This window comes from Pseudophryne corroboree, chromosome 8 (assembly GCF_028390025.1).
Source record: "Pseudophryne corroboree isolate aPseCor3 chromosome 8, aPseCor3.hap2, whole genome shotgun sequence".
NCBI classification, from domain to species: Eukaryota; Metazoa; Chordata; class Amphibia; order Anura; family Myobatrachidae; genus Pseudophryne; species Pseudophryne corroboree.
In genome coordinates, this window is record NC_086451.1 from 351,833,300 (window position 1) to 351,847,240 (window position 13,941).

General features: G+C 46.8%; 1 protein-coding gene and 1 pseudogene across 2 annotated transcripts in view; one reads left to right on the top strand and one right to left on the bottom strand.

Moving 5' to 3' along the window:
* Positions 1–13,941, bottom strand: part of DOCK11 (dedicator of cytokinesis 11) — a 981,167-nt gene that overhangs the window by 61,219 nt on the left and 906,007 nt on the right. The window lies entirely within an intron of this gene.
* On the top strand, positions 6,153–6,271 carry LOC134950248 (5S ribosomal RNA; annotated as a pseudogene).

Genomic DNA, 13,941 nt, shown 5'->3' on the forward strand with positions numbered 1-13,941 from the left:
CCATAATAATGCATAGAGAATTAAACCCCTTTCACACAGAAAACCAAATTGCAGCATAAAACACTTTTACAAAGTTTTTTGCGAGGGTCCTTTTTCTGTGTGAAGGGGTCAATCTGGATCGAAATTCCCAGGACTTTGACCCTGGTTTTTACGAAGACCCGGCAATCGCGACCCGGGTTGACCCTTTCATACGGTAGAAATGCTCGTGTTGATCTGCAAATTACAGGGTAGAACTGCTTCACTTGGTAAGCTGCTTTTCTGTGTGCAAAGTGGGGTCTTGCTAAGAGCAGCAAAACGACCCGGCACTCAAATGTCGGGTAAAAGCTGGGATTTACAGGTTTTCTGTGTGAAAGTGGTACTAGAGGTAACCTTGATTATCTATGGCCAATATAAAGTCCCCTGGTCTAAAGTCCCATGCCTTTATACAGTATGATGAAGATATGCTTCAACAATTTTATATAACTACTGTATAAGCAGATGGTACAGTACATTATTGTCTAGGCCCTGAGATACGTGACTTCAGCTCGCTAATATCTATCTATCTATCTATCTATCTATCTATCTATCTATCTAGTTTCAAAGGAAGGCACTCACCACACAATGCAGCACAAAAAAAGAGATTTAATAGCTTAATCCATCCTATATAATAAAAGTGTTTTCCGCGGCCTGCGGCCACTAGACGGCACTGACATTTCTGTTATGTTTTTCTGTCATTTCTACGAGCTGGTAACCAGTACTTGTATAAATGCGACGTTTCGGTACTCTCTGGACCTTTTTCAAACAGCTCAACATGTGCAGAGCATCACCAACAAAGTGCTCAAGTAGGTATTGACCCAGTTCAAGAAGAAAGTAACCTACCTTCTCCCTGCAGCTCCTTAAATCCCCATCACTTCTACAGCTCACCGCAGTCGGCCCGGTGTGCGTTCCACCAGCTGGAACGCATACCCGGAAGTGACATCACTTCCTATTCAGCATTATCAAAAAGCATAGTGGCACAATAAGTACATTACAGCCGTACAATGTAGGGGCACCAACGCAAACATATGCAGCCAAGGTCTGTACCCTTGCCAACCATAGGCATATCGCGATCACCATCATCCACAGGCATACACACCCGGCCCAGGAGCATCAGAATGCCACACATCCCTTGTGTGAATCAAGCAGCAATTACACTACAGAATTCATCACTGGGTGAAGGAGATAAGGGCTGAACACTATAAGGCATTGAGGAGACAAAGAGGGTCATTCCGAGTTGATCGTAGCTGTGCTAAATTTAGCACAGCTGCGATCATGTTCCCAGACATGCGTGGGGACGCCCCGCATGTCAGTCCGCCCCCCTACCCCCCACAAAGTACAAAAGCATCGCACAGCGGTGATGCTTTTGTACTTGTGGAGTAACTTCCGGCCAACGCAGCTCCTGCGGCCGGGAGTTGCTCGTCGCTGCCCCTGGTCACAGCGGCTGCGTGTGACGTCACGCAGCCGCTGTGGCCCACCCCCCGCACTGTCCGGCCACGCCTGCGTTGGCCGGACCGCGCCCCCAAAACGGCGCCCGTGCCTCCCCCTCAGCCCAGCGACTGCCTCTGCCTGTCAATCAGGCAGAGGCGATCGCTAGGGAACGACGGCCTTCGGCCGTTCCGGCATGCGCCGGCGCAGTTCCGACCCGATCGATGCGCTGCAATAAACTGCAGCGAGTGGTCGGATTGGAATGACCCACAAAATGCTGTGCTTAATATCATCACAGCACAACAATCAAAGGGGTAAATAAAAAGACACAGGGTTCACAAGTGAAGGGTTTTCATTAAACCTGAAACATTGATAACCATGGATGTGATGTCATTCTATACAATATATGATATGTGCCACCTTTTTGGACACCGATTTATTTATGGGAGCACAAGGGCATTTAAGACTGCTCTGGTTTGGGACTGCCGACACCACTGGATTGTTTGTATATACAGTATATATCATTGATTCTGTTTGTATATTTGGATACGGTATGTGGTTTAGACAGTTTAAAGTTCAATATTGAGAATGCAGACACTGTCAAACAAGGGCTACCTACCTGCTGATAATGTGATTTGTAAGATTGTAAGTGTTGGCTTTTCACCTTCAAACATTTCCCATAACGTTCGGAGATGTAATGCTGACATTGTAAGAATGCTGTTTTCGACCTCACAGTGTCTGCATTCTCAGTAACAACCTTGTAACTGTCTAAATTTCTGTAAGTCTAATAACATGTCACATCAGATACAAGGGTAATAAATGAGTTTGAAGACCAGAAAATGTAGGTTATAGTGGAGTGCACATATTCTCTTGTGATAATTGTTTACAAATAAAAAATGACTTAGTAAATTACTGCAAATGTACATGTACTGTGTAGTACAATTAGCAAAAAATATTAAAACAAAAAGGAAAGAGTGAAAGAAGAAATAATAGGATTTTGATAACCTACCGGTAAATCCTTTTCTCCTAGTCCGTAGAGGATGCTGGGGACGACATCAAGACCATGGGGTATAGACGGGATCCGCAGGAGACATGGGCACTCTAAAGACTTTTCATTGGGTGTGAACTGGCTCCTCCCTCTATGCCCCTCCTCCAGACCTCAGTTGTAGGAACTGTGCCCAGGGAGACTGACATTTCGAGGAAAGGACTAGTGGTGAGATATCTACCAACTCACACCCTCAACCATGCCACACACATGGCATTCAACATAACACACGCCAACAGGCATGAACTAATTGCAGCAACATGCTGACACCAAGATAACACAACTTGTGTAACTGTAATAACTAAACTGCAGGTAAAGTACGCACTGGGACGGGCGCCCAGCATCCTCTACGGACTAGGAGAAAAGGATTTACCGGTAGGTTATCAAAATCCTATTTTCTCATACGTCCTAGAGGATGCTGGTGACGACATCAAGACCATGGGGTCTATACCAAAGCTCCAGTACGGGCGGGAGAGTGCGGATGACCCTGCAGCACCGACCAAACTTTAGGTTCTCATCGGCCAAGGTGTCAAACTTGTAGAATTTTGCAAATGTGTTTGACCCTGACCAAGTAGCTGCTCGGCAAAGTTGTAATGCCGAGACCCCCCTGGGCAGCCGCCCAGGAGGAGCCCACCTTCCTAGTAGAATGGGCCTTCACCGACATCGGTAACGACAATCCAGCCGTAGAATGAGCTTGCTGAATCGTACCTCTGATCCAGTGCGCAATAGTCTGCTTGGAAGCAGGACACCCAATCTTGTTGGGAGCATACAGGACAAACAAAACCTCTGTTTTCCGTATTCGAGCTGTTCTAGCGACATAAATCTTCAAAGCTCTAACCACATCTAGAGACTTTGACTCAGCGAATGTGTCAGTAGCAACTGGCACCACAATAGGTTGGTTTATGTGGAAAGAGGAAACCACCTTTGGAAGAAAATGTTGACGAGTTCTCAACTCTGCCTTATCTTCATGGAAGATCAGGTAAGGGCTCTTGTGGGACAAGGCCCCCAATTCAGACACCCGCCTTGTGGATGTCAACGCCAAAAGCATCACCACTTTCCAAGTGAGAAACTTCAACTCTATTTCTTGTAGAGGTTCAAACCAACCCGACTGAAGGAACTGCAACACCACATTAAGGTCCCATGGTGCCACTGGAGGCACAAATGGAGGTTGGATGTGCAGAACCCCTTTCACGAACGTCTGAACTTCTGGAAAGGAGGCCAATTGTTTTTGAAAGAAAACTTATAAGGCCGAAATCTGGACCTTGATTGACCCCAATCTAAGGCCCGCATCCACACCAGCCTGCAGAAAATGGAGAAAACGTCCCAACTCAAACTCTTCCGTAGGAGCCTTCTTGGATTCACACCAAGACACATATTTTCTCCAAATACGGTGGTAATGTTTAGAAGTTACTCCTTACCTGGCCTGAATAAGAGTGGGGATGACTTCCTTGGGAATATCCTTTCGGGCTATGATCCGACGCTCAACAGCCATGCCGTCAAACGTAGCTGCAGTAAGTCTTGATACACACACAGCCCCTGCTGTAGTAGGTCCTCTCGAGGAGGAAGAGGCAGAGGATCTTCTATGAGCAACTCCTGAATATCTGGATACCAAGCCCTCCTTGGCCAGTCTGGGGCAATGAAGATTGCTCAAACTCTTGTTCTTATTATTATTTTGAGAACTTTTGGAATCAGTGGAAGTGGAGGGAAAACATATACCGACCGAAACACCCACTGGGTCACCAATGTATCCACTGCCATTGCTTGAGGGTCTCTCAACCTGGAACAATATCTCTGAAGCTTCTTGTTTAGACGAGATGCCATCATGTCTACTTGAGAAACTCCCCAAAGACTCGTCACCTCTGCGAAGACTTCTTGGTGGAGGCCCCACTCTCCTGGATGGAGAGCGTGTCTGCTGAGGAAGTCTTCTTCCCAGTTGTCCACTCCCTGAATGAAAATTGCTGACAGTGCTCTAACATGTCCTTCTGCCCAGAGGAGAATCCTTGTCACCTGCCATTGCCGCTCTGCTTTTCGTTCCGCCTTGCCTGTTTATGTACGCGACTGCTGTTACATTGTCCGACTGGATCTGCACGGGATCTTGAAGAAGATGTACTGCTTGTAGAAGGCCGTTGTAAATGGCTCTCAATTCCAGCACGTTTATGTGAAGGCAGGCTTCCTGACTTGACCATTTTCCTTGGAAGCTTTCCCCCTGGGTGACAGCTCTCCAGCCTCGGAGACTTGCATCCGTGGTTATTAGGACCCAGTCGTGAATCCAAAACCTGCGTCCCTCTAGTAGGTGAGAACTGTGTAGCCACCACAGGAGCGAAATCCTGGCTTTGGGGGACAGGATTATTTTCCGGTGTATGTGTAGGTGGCATCGGGACCACTTGTCCAACAGGTCCCACTGGAATACTCTGGCATGAAATCGGCCAAACTGTATGGCCTCGTAGGCCGCTACCATTTTCCCCAACAACCGAATGCATTGATGGATCAACACGCTTGCTGGTTTCAATATTTGTTTGACCATTTTCTGGATTTCCAGAGCCTTTTCCACTGGAAGAAATACTCTCCGTACTTCTGTGTCCAGAATCATCCCTAAAAAGGACAATCTTGTCGTCAGTTCCAACTGCGACTTTGGAAAATTCATGATCCAACCGTGTTGTTGGAGTATTGACAGGGAGAGTGCGATGTTTTGCACCAACTGTTCCCTGGATCTCGCTTTTATCAGGAGATCGTCCAGATAAGGAATTATATTGACTCCTTTTTAACGAAGGAGGACCATCATCTCCGCCATCACCTTGGTGAATACCCTCGGTGCCGTGGAGAGTCTGAACGGCAACGTCTGAAACTGGTAATGGCAATCCTGTACTGCGAATCTCAGATAAGATTGGTGAGGAGGATAAATGGGAACATGCAAGTAAGCATCTTTTAGGTCTACTGACACCATGCAGTCCCCCTCTTCCAGACTGGAAATCACTACCCTCAGGGATTCCATCTTGAACTTGAACCTTTTCAGGTAGAGATTCAGATTTTCAGGTTTAAAATCGGTCTGACAGAGCCATCCGGCTTTAGAACTACGAAGAGGCTTGAATAAAAAAACCTTCTCCTTACTGTGCCAAGGGTACCAGGACAATGACCTGATCCTGACATAATTTTTTAATTGCCGTTGAAGAGAAGCTGGCAAGGACGATTTGAAAAATCGGCATGGGGGGACGTCTTGAAAATCTAGTTTGTACCCATGGGACACTATTTGTAAGACCCATTGGTCCAGGCCAGATTGAATCCAGATTTGGCTGAAAAGTTTCAGACGTGCTCCCACCTGAGCGGACTCCCGCAAGGGAGCCCCATCGTTATGCTGCAGATTTGGCAGAAGCAGGGGTGGACTTCTGCTCCTGCGATCCGGGAGACGCTGCAGATTTCTTTCCTTTTTCCCTTCCCCTACCTGCAAAAAAGGGGGAGACCTTTGGCCTTTTTGTATTTGTTGGGCAGAAAGGACTGTATGTGAGACTGATGTGTCTTTTTCGCCGGTTTAGGAGCATAAGGCAAGAATGTCGACTTTGCAATTTATTGTATCAACTTATTGTACAAATATAACCTGGTATTTACTCTGGATTGACATCCTGGGTCCCAATACAATCGGTCAACGGTGCGCCTAGGAGACAGACTTACCTACGGTCAGACCGCACTGAGTATGCCCAAACTCGTCTGATCTTGGAAGCCAAGCACTGCAGGGCCTGGTTAGTACCTGGATGGGGAACCACCAGGGAATACTAGGTACCGTAGGTATTTTACTCTCCAGCAGTTAAAATACGTTGGGACCCAGTGCATTAACCTGGTCACAGGTTATAGCATTTATCAGATTATATCGGACTCGAGGTAGTGACCTCACTCACATAAAATTCTGATCATAGAGGATCTATATGATTCATCTTTGTGAATGAGGTTTTGGTTATTTTCGCTCACCTAAATTTTTATTCTGCCTATAATAGGTACATTAGTACATGTGCACACCTATGCTCTTCAATTATTGATGCCAGCTCTCGTCTTCTCTTAAAGTATACATTAATAAAAGTTATGTCTTAATAATTTCATCGTTTCAATTTTTTCAAGTGTGCCCAGGAAAAGGCTTATAGTTGCTTTTTTTTGGTCCTTTGTTCTCTCTAAAGGACCATACTTGTTGTTTCATAGTTGTCATAACTATCTTCCGGGAGCACCACCAACCGTTTGCTGAATGTATCATTCTTGTAGGCTTTCATGTTGGTTTAATAATAATACTTCTAATTTATTGTCAAATAATTGTTATATCCTGTGCAGATTTATTTCTTTTTGTTAAGAATGTCGACTTACCTGCGGTAGCCGCCGAGACTAACGCATCCAGCCCATCACCAAACAAGGCCTCAATTTTATACGGGAGAGCCTCCATATTTTATTTTGGAATCTACATCAGCATTCTACTGGCGAATCCACAACGCCCTCCGAGCCGATACTGCCATGGTAGCGGTTCTTGATCCCAAGAAACCAATATATTTCATGGATTCTAGTACGTACGCAGCAGCGTCTTTGATATGACCTAACGTTAGGAGTATCTCGTCTCCATCTATTGTGTCAATGTTTAATGACAAGTTTCCTGACCACTTTTCAATAGCACTACTCACCCACTCACAGACAATGGTAGGCCTGAGTAGTGTCCCATTGGCCACATCAATAAATCACCTCACTCACTTGCGGTCTGTCGGTTCCTTAAGTGAAGCCATTCCAGGCTCAGGGAGAAACACCTTTTCTCTTTTATGACAGGGCCCTGTCTAAAATGCGGGGTGACTCCCACCTTTTTTAGAAAAAGGTAAGCTGCCTGAATTCCTTTTGGGAATCTGAAATTTCTTTTCAGGTTAAATCAGACCTGAGGTGTAGGGAAAATTACATTACTTCTTTACTAAAGTAAACCCTCTCCTTGTGGTAAAAGAGGGGGCTTTGTAACTTCTAACACCTCCTTTATAGCTAAAACATGTTTTGAATGCTTTTTTGCTAACTTAGGACCTATTCCCCCGGAATCACTAGTGTCGACACAGGAATCATAGTCCGTGTCGGTATCAGTTTGTACTACTTGTGCAAATTTGTATGTGACCCAGAAAGGTCCCTGTGGATGAAAGGCAGAACTATTAAAAATCACATCTTCAACAGATTATTTTCATTTTCTGTATGAGATTCAGTCCAACCTCTTACTGATATGATTCACACTATCATATAACCTTTTACCCAGTCAGGCTCTTGGTGTCATATTACACCTCTGTGTCCCTAACATGTCTCCACAGAGTTCCCTGCCACAGACATGTCACACACATGCAGAACCACACCACAGACACTCCGGGACTTATAGGGGGACAGACCCACAGTAAAATCTGTCAGAGGGACACAGATGGGATTTGCCAGTTCACAACCCAGCGCCAGTAACACAATGTCTGTGAACACAAAATGCCCACTGACATTCAGCGCTTTTATAATGTTAATCACACTGTTTTGACCCTGATACTTGTTCAGTAGTGGAGGAGGACCAGCCTTGTCTCTGCAGCCTGAGGAGAGAGAGAGAGAGAAAATGGCGCTAAGCAGTGTGCTGGCTGACTGAGGAGGAAGCTCCACTCTTCAATGGTGTGTTTCTCCTCAGCTTTTATGAGGTAATTTTTTATACTGGTGGGGGTAGGACTGTGCCTCAGCAACTTATGCCCCTTATTTATGCCAGTTTCCATAGGTTTCATGCTGCCCAGGGCGTCCCCCCCCCGCGCCCTGCAGTGCCTGTGTATTGGGCAACATGGCGCGCTGCACTCCCGCCAGCCGCGCGGTACCTTTAGCCGTCACTTTCTTGATTGAAGATCTGTCTTCTAACACTCACCTGTCTTCTGACTTCTGGCTCTGTGAGGGGGGTGACGGCGTGCTGTGGGAGTGAGCATCTAGGCACGGCTAGCGTTCAGTTCCCTTCAGGAGCTAATGCTATCCTGTCAGCCAGAAGCAGAGCCATGAAACTCTTTAGGAATCTGGTTCCTACTTCTGCCCCCTCAGTCCCACGAAGCAGGGAGTCTGATGCCAGCAGATCTCCCTGAAAATAAAAAACCTAACATAAGTCTTTTCAGAGAAACTCAGTAGAGCTCCTCAGAGTGCATCCAGTCGACCTGGGCACATTTCTAAAACTGAGGTTTGGAGGAGGGGCATAGAGGGAGGAGCCAGTTCACACCAAATGAAAAGTCTTTAGAATGCCCATGTCTCCTGCAGATCCCGTCTATACCCCATGGTCTTGATGTCGTCCCCAGCATCCTCTAGGACGTATGAGTAAAATTATTAAAAACCACTAAGTACCATACGTAATGGCCCTCATTCCGAGTTGTTCGCTCGGTATTTTTCATCGCATCACAGTGAAAATCCGCTTAGTACGCATGCGCAATGTTCGCACTGCGACTGCGCCAAGTAACTTTACTATGATGAAAGTATTTTTACTCACGGCTTTTTCTTCGCTCCGGCGATCGTAATGTGATTGACAGGAAATGGGTGTTACTGGGCGGAAACACGGCGTTTCAGGGGCGTGTGGCTGAAAACGCTACCGTTTCCGGAAAAAACGCAGGAGTGGCCGGAGAAACGGTGGGAGTGCCTGGGCGAACGCTGGGTGTGTTTGTGACGTCAACCAGGAACGACAAGCACTGAAATGATCGCACAGGCAGAGTAAGTCTGGAGCTACTCTGAAACTGCTAAGTAGTTATTAATCGCAATATTGCGAATACATCGGTCGCAATTTTGATAAGCTAAGATTCACTCCCAGTAGGCGGCGGCTTAGCGTGTGTAACTCTGCTAAATTCGCCTTGCGACCGATCAACTCGGAATGAGGGCCAATGTTTTATAGTTCGTGTTGGTCAAGAAAAATAAGATTTTAAACCTACCGGTAAATCTTTTTCTCGTAGTCCGTAGAGGATGCTGGGGACTCCGTAAGGACCATGGGGATAGACGGGCTCCGCAGGAGACATGGGCACTTTAAGAAAGACTTTAGATCTGGTGTGCACTGGCTCCTCCCTCTATGCCCCTCCTCCAGACCTCATTTAGCGAAACTGTGCCCAGAGGAGACGGACAGTACGAGGAAAGGATTTTTGTTAATCCAAGGGCAAGATTCATACCAGCCACACCAATCACACCGTATAACTTGTGATATACTATCCAGTTAACAGTATGAAAACAACATAGCATCAGTCCAAGACCGATGAGACTATAACATAACACTTATTTAAGCAATAACTATATACAAGTCTTGCAGAAGTTGTCCGCACTTGGGACGGGCGCCCAGCATCCTCTACGGACTACGAGAAAAAGATTTAAAGGTAGGTTTAAAATCTTATTTTCTCTTACGTCCTAGAGTATGCTGGGGACTCCGTAAGGACCATGGGGATTATACCAAAGCTCCCAAACGGGCGGGAGAGTGCGGATAACTCTGCAGCATTGATTGAGCAAACAGGAGGTCCTCCTCAGCCAGGGTATCAAACTTATAGAACTTTGCAAAGGTGTTTGAACCCGACCAAGTAGTAGCTCGGTACAGCTGTAGCGCCGAGACCCCTCGGGCAGCCGTCCAAGAAGAGCCCACCTTCCTAGTGGAATGGGCCTTGACCGATTTAGGCAACGGCAATCCCGCCGTAGAATTTGCCTGCTGAATCGTGTTACAGATCCAGCGAGCAATAGTCTACTTTGAAGCAGGGGCACCAATCTTGTTGGTTGCATACATGACAAACAGTGCTTCTGTTTTTCTGACCACGTAAATTTTCAAAGCCCTGACCACATCAAGGGACTCGGGATCCTCCAAGTCACGCGTAGCCACAGGCACCACAATAGTTCATATGAAAGGATGAAACCACTTTTGGCAGGAATTGAGGACGGGTCCGCAATTCCGCTCTATCCATATGGAAAACCCGATAGGGGCTTTTATGTGATAAAGCCGCTAATTCCGACACTCGCCTAGCCGAAGCCAAGGCTAATAACATGACCACCTTCCAAGTGAGATTTTTCAACTCCACCGTTTTAAGTGGTTCAAACCAGTGTGACTTAATGAAACGTAACACCACATTAAGGTCCCAAGGCGTCACCGGAGGTACAAAAGGAGGCTGAATATGCAGTACTCCCTTCACAAAAGTTTGTACTTCAGGGAGAGAGGCCAATTCCTTTTGAAAGAAAATGGATAAGGCCAAAATCTGAACCTTAATAGATCCTAATTTTAGGCCGAAATTCACTCCAGTTTGCAGGAAGTGAAGGAAACAGCCCAGATGGAATTCTTCCGTAGGAGCATTCCTGGCCTCACACCAAAGAAACATATTTTCGCCATATACGGTGACAATGTTTAGATGTCATGTCCTTCCTAGCCTTTATTAGCGTAGCAATGACCTCATCCGGAATACCCTTATCCGCTAGGATCCGGCGTTCAACCGCCATGCCATCCAACGCAGCCGCGGTAAGTCTTGGAATAGACAGGGCCCCTGTTGCAACAGGTCCTGTCTTAGAGGAAGAGGCCACGGAGTTTCTGTGAGCATTTTCTGCAGATCCGGATACCAGGTCCTTCGTGGCCAATCTGGAACAATGAGGATTGTTCTCACTCCTCTTTTTCTTACTATTCTCAACACCTTGGGTATGAGAGGAAGAGGGGGAAATACATAGACCGACTGGAACACCCACGGTGTTACCAGGGCATCTACAGCTACTGCCTGAGGGTCTCTTGACCTGGTGCAATACCTCTGTAGCTTCTTGTTGAGGCGGGACGCCATCATGTCTATCTGTGGCAGTTCCCACTGACTTGCAATCTGTGCGAAGGCTTCCTAAAGAAGTCCTCTCTTGGATGCAGGTCGTGTTTGCTGAGGAAGTCTGCTTCTCAGTTGTCCACTCCCGGAATGAACTGCTGAAAATACGTTTACATGATTTTCCGCCCAGCGGAGAATCCTGGTGGCTTCTGCCAATTCCACTCTGCTCTTTGTGCCGCCTTGGCGGTTTACATGAGCCACTGCGGTGATGTTGTCTGCCTGGATCAGAACCGGTAGGTCGCGAAGCAATGTTTCCGCTTGCCGAAGGGCGTTGTATATGGCCCTCAGCTCCAGGATGTTGATTTGAATACAAGTTTTTTGACTTGACCCAAAGACCTTGGAAGTTTCTTCCCTGTGTGACTGCTCCCCCACCTCGGAGGCTCGCGTCCGTGGCTACCAGAATCCAGTCCTGAATGGCGAACCTGCGACCCTGCAGAAGGTGAGCACTCTGCAGCCACCATAGGAGAGACACCCTGGCCCTAGGGGACAGGGTGATTAACTGATGCATCTGTAGATGTGATCCGGACCACTTTTCCCGTAGATCCCATTGGAAAGTCCTCGCATGGAACCTGCCGAAGGGAATGGCCCCGTAAGATGCCACCATCTTTCCCAGGACCCGAGTGCAGTGATGCACTGATACCTGTTTTGGCTTTAATAGGTTTTTTACCAGAGTCATTAGTTCCTGGGCCTTCTCTATCGGAAGATAAACCCATTTCTGGTCCGTATTCAGAATCATACCCAAGAAGGGCAGACGAGTCATAGGAACCAACTGTGACTTCGGGATATTGAGAATCCAGCCGAGTTGCCGAGTTGCTGTGACACCTTCAGCGAAAGTGACACACTGTTCAACAACTGCTCTTTTGATCTCGCCCTTATTAGGAGATCGTCCAAGTATGGGATAATTGTGACTCCTTGCTTGCGTAGGAGCACCATAATTTCCGCCAATTACCCTGAAATTGGTAATGACAATACTGTACCGTAATTCTCAGGTACGCCTGATGGGGTGGATAAATGGGAACATGAAGGTATGCAGCCTTTATGTCTAGATACACCATAAAATCCCCCCCTTCCAGGCTGGCGATGATCGCTGAGCGATTCCACCTTGAATTTGAACCTTTTCATGTATAGGTTCAGAGATTTTAATTTTAAAATAGGTCTGACCGAACCGTCCGGTTTCGGGACTACAGCCAAGGTTGAGTAATATCCCCTTCCTTGTTGAAGGAGGGGAACCTTGAGCCCCACCTGTTGGAGATACAATGTGTGAATTGTATTTAATATTATCTCCCTTTCTGGGGGAGAAGCCGGTAGGGCCGATAAGGAAAACCGGCGAGGAGGCACCTCTTCGAATTCCAGCTTGTAACCCTGAGAAACAATTTATATTGCCCAGGGATCCACCTGTGAGTGAACTCAGATGTGGCTGAAGAGTCGAATACGTGCTCCCACTGGGGCGGACTCCCTTAGCGGAGCCCCAGCGTCATGCGGTGGATTTAGTAGAGGCCGGGGAGGACTTCTGTTCCTGGGAACTAGCTGTGCCCTTTCCTCTGGTAAGAAAGGACGCTCCTCGTACTTTCTTGTTTTTCTGCGACCGAAAGGACTGCATTTGATAATGTCGTGCTTTCTTAGGCTGTGAGGGAATATAATGCAAAAGATCAGATTTACCAGCTATAGCTGTGGAGACCAGGTCCGAGAGCCCTTCTCCACACAATTCCTCACCCTTGTAAGGTAAAACCTTCATATGCTTCTTTTAGTCGGCATCACCTGTCCATTGCATGTTCCACAGGACACGTCTAGCAGAAATCGACATAGCGTTGACTCTAGAACCCAGTAGACCAATGTCTCTTTGAGCATGTCTTATATATAAGACAGCATCTTTTATATATCCTAGGGTCAATAACATGGTATCCTTATCTAGGGTTTCAATCTCCGCTGATAAGGTATCTGTCCACGCTGCTACAGCGCTATAAACCCATGCCGGCACAATCGCCGGTCTGAGTAGTGTATCAGAATGTGTGTAAATGGACTTAAAAGTACTTTTCTGCATGCTATCTGCAGGATCCCTGAGGGTAGCTGTATCTTGGTATGTCAGCGCTACCTTTTGGGTAAACGTGTCAATGCCTTGTCCACCCTAGGGGAGGATTCCCATCGTATACTGGCCCTAGCAGGGAAAGGATACGCCATGAGAATTCTTTTGGGAAACTGCAGTTTCTTGTCTGGAGATTCCCTCTCTTTGTCACACAATTCATTTGGTTCATGAGAGGGGGGAAATGTTATCTCAGCTTTCTTCCCCTTAAACATGTGTACCCTCGTGTCAGGGACAGATGGGTCATCAGTGATATGCAAAACATCTTTTATTACAATAATCATAAATTGAATACTTTTCTGCCAGTTTTGGCTGTAACTTTGCATCATCGTAGTCGACACTGGAGTCAGACTCCGTGTCGGTATCAGTGTCTATTATTTTGGATAGTGGGCGTTTTGAGACTCTGAAGGTCCCTGCGACATAGGGACAGACATGGGTAGATTCCCTGTCTGTTCTCTAATCTTTTGTGCAATAAATTTACCTCAGCACTTAATTCCACATATCCAGTCAGGTGTCGGCGTTGTCGACGGAGACACCACACACACACAGTTGCTCCATCTCCT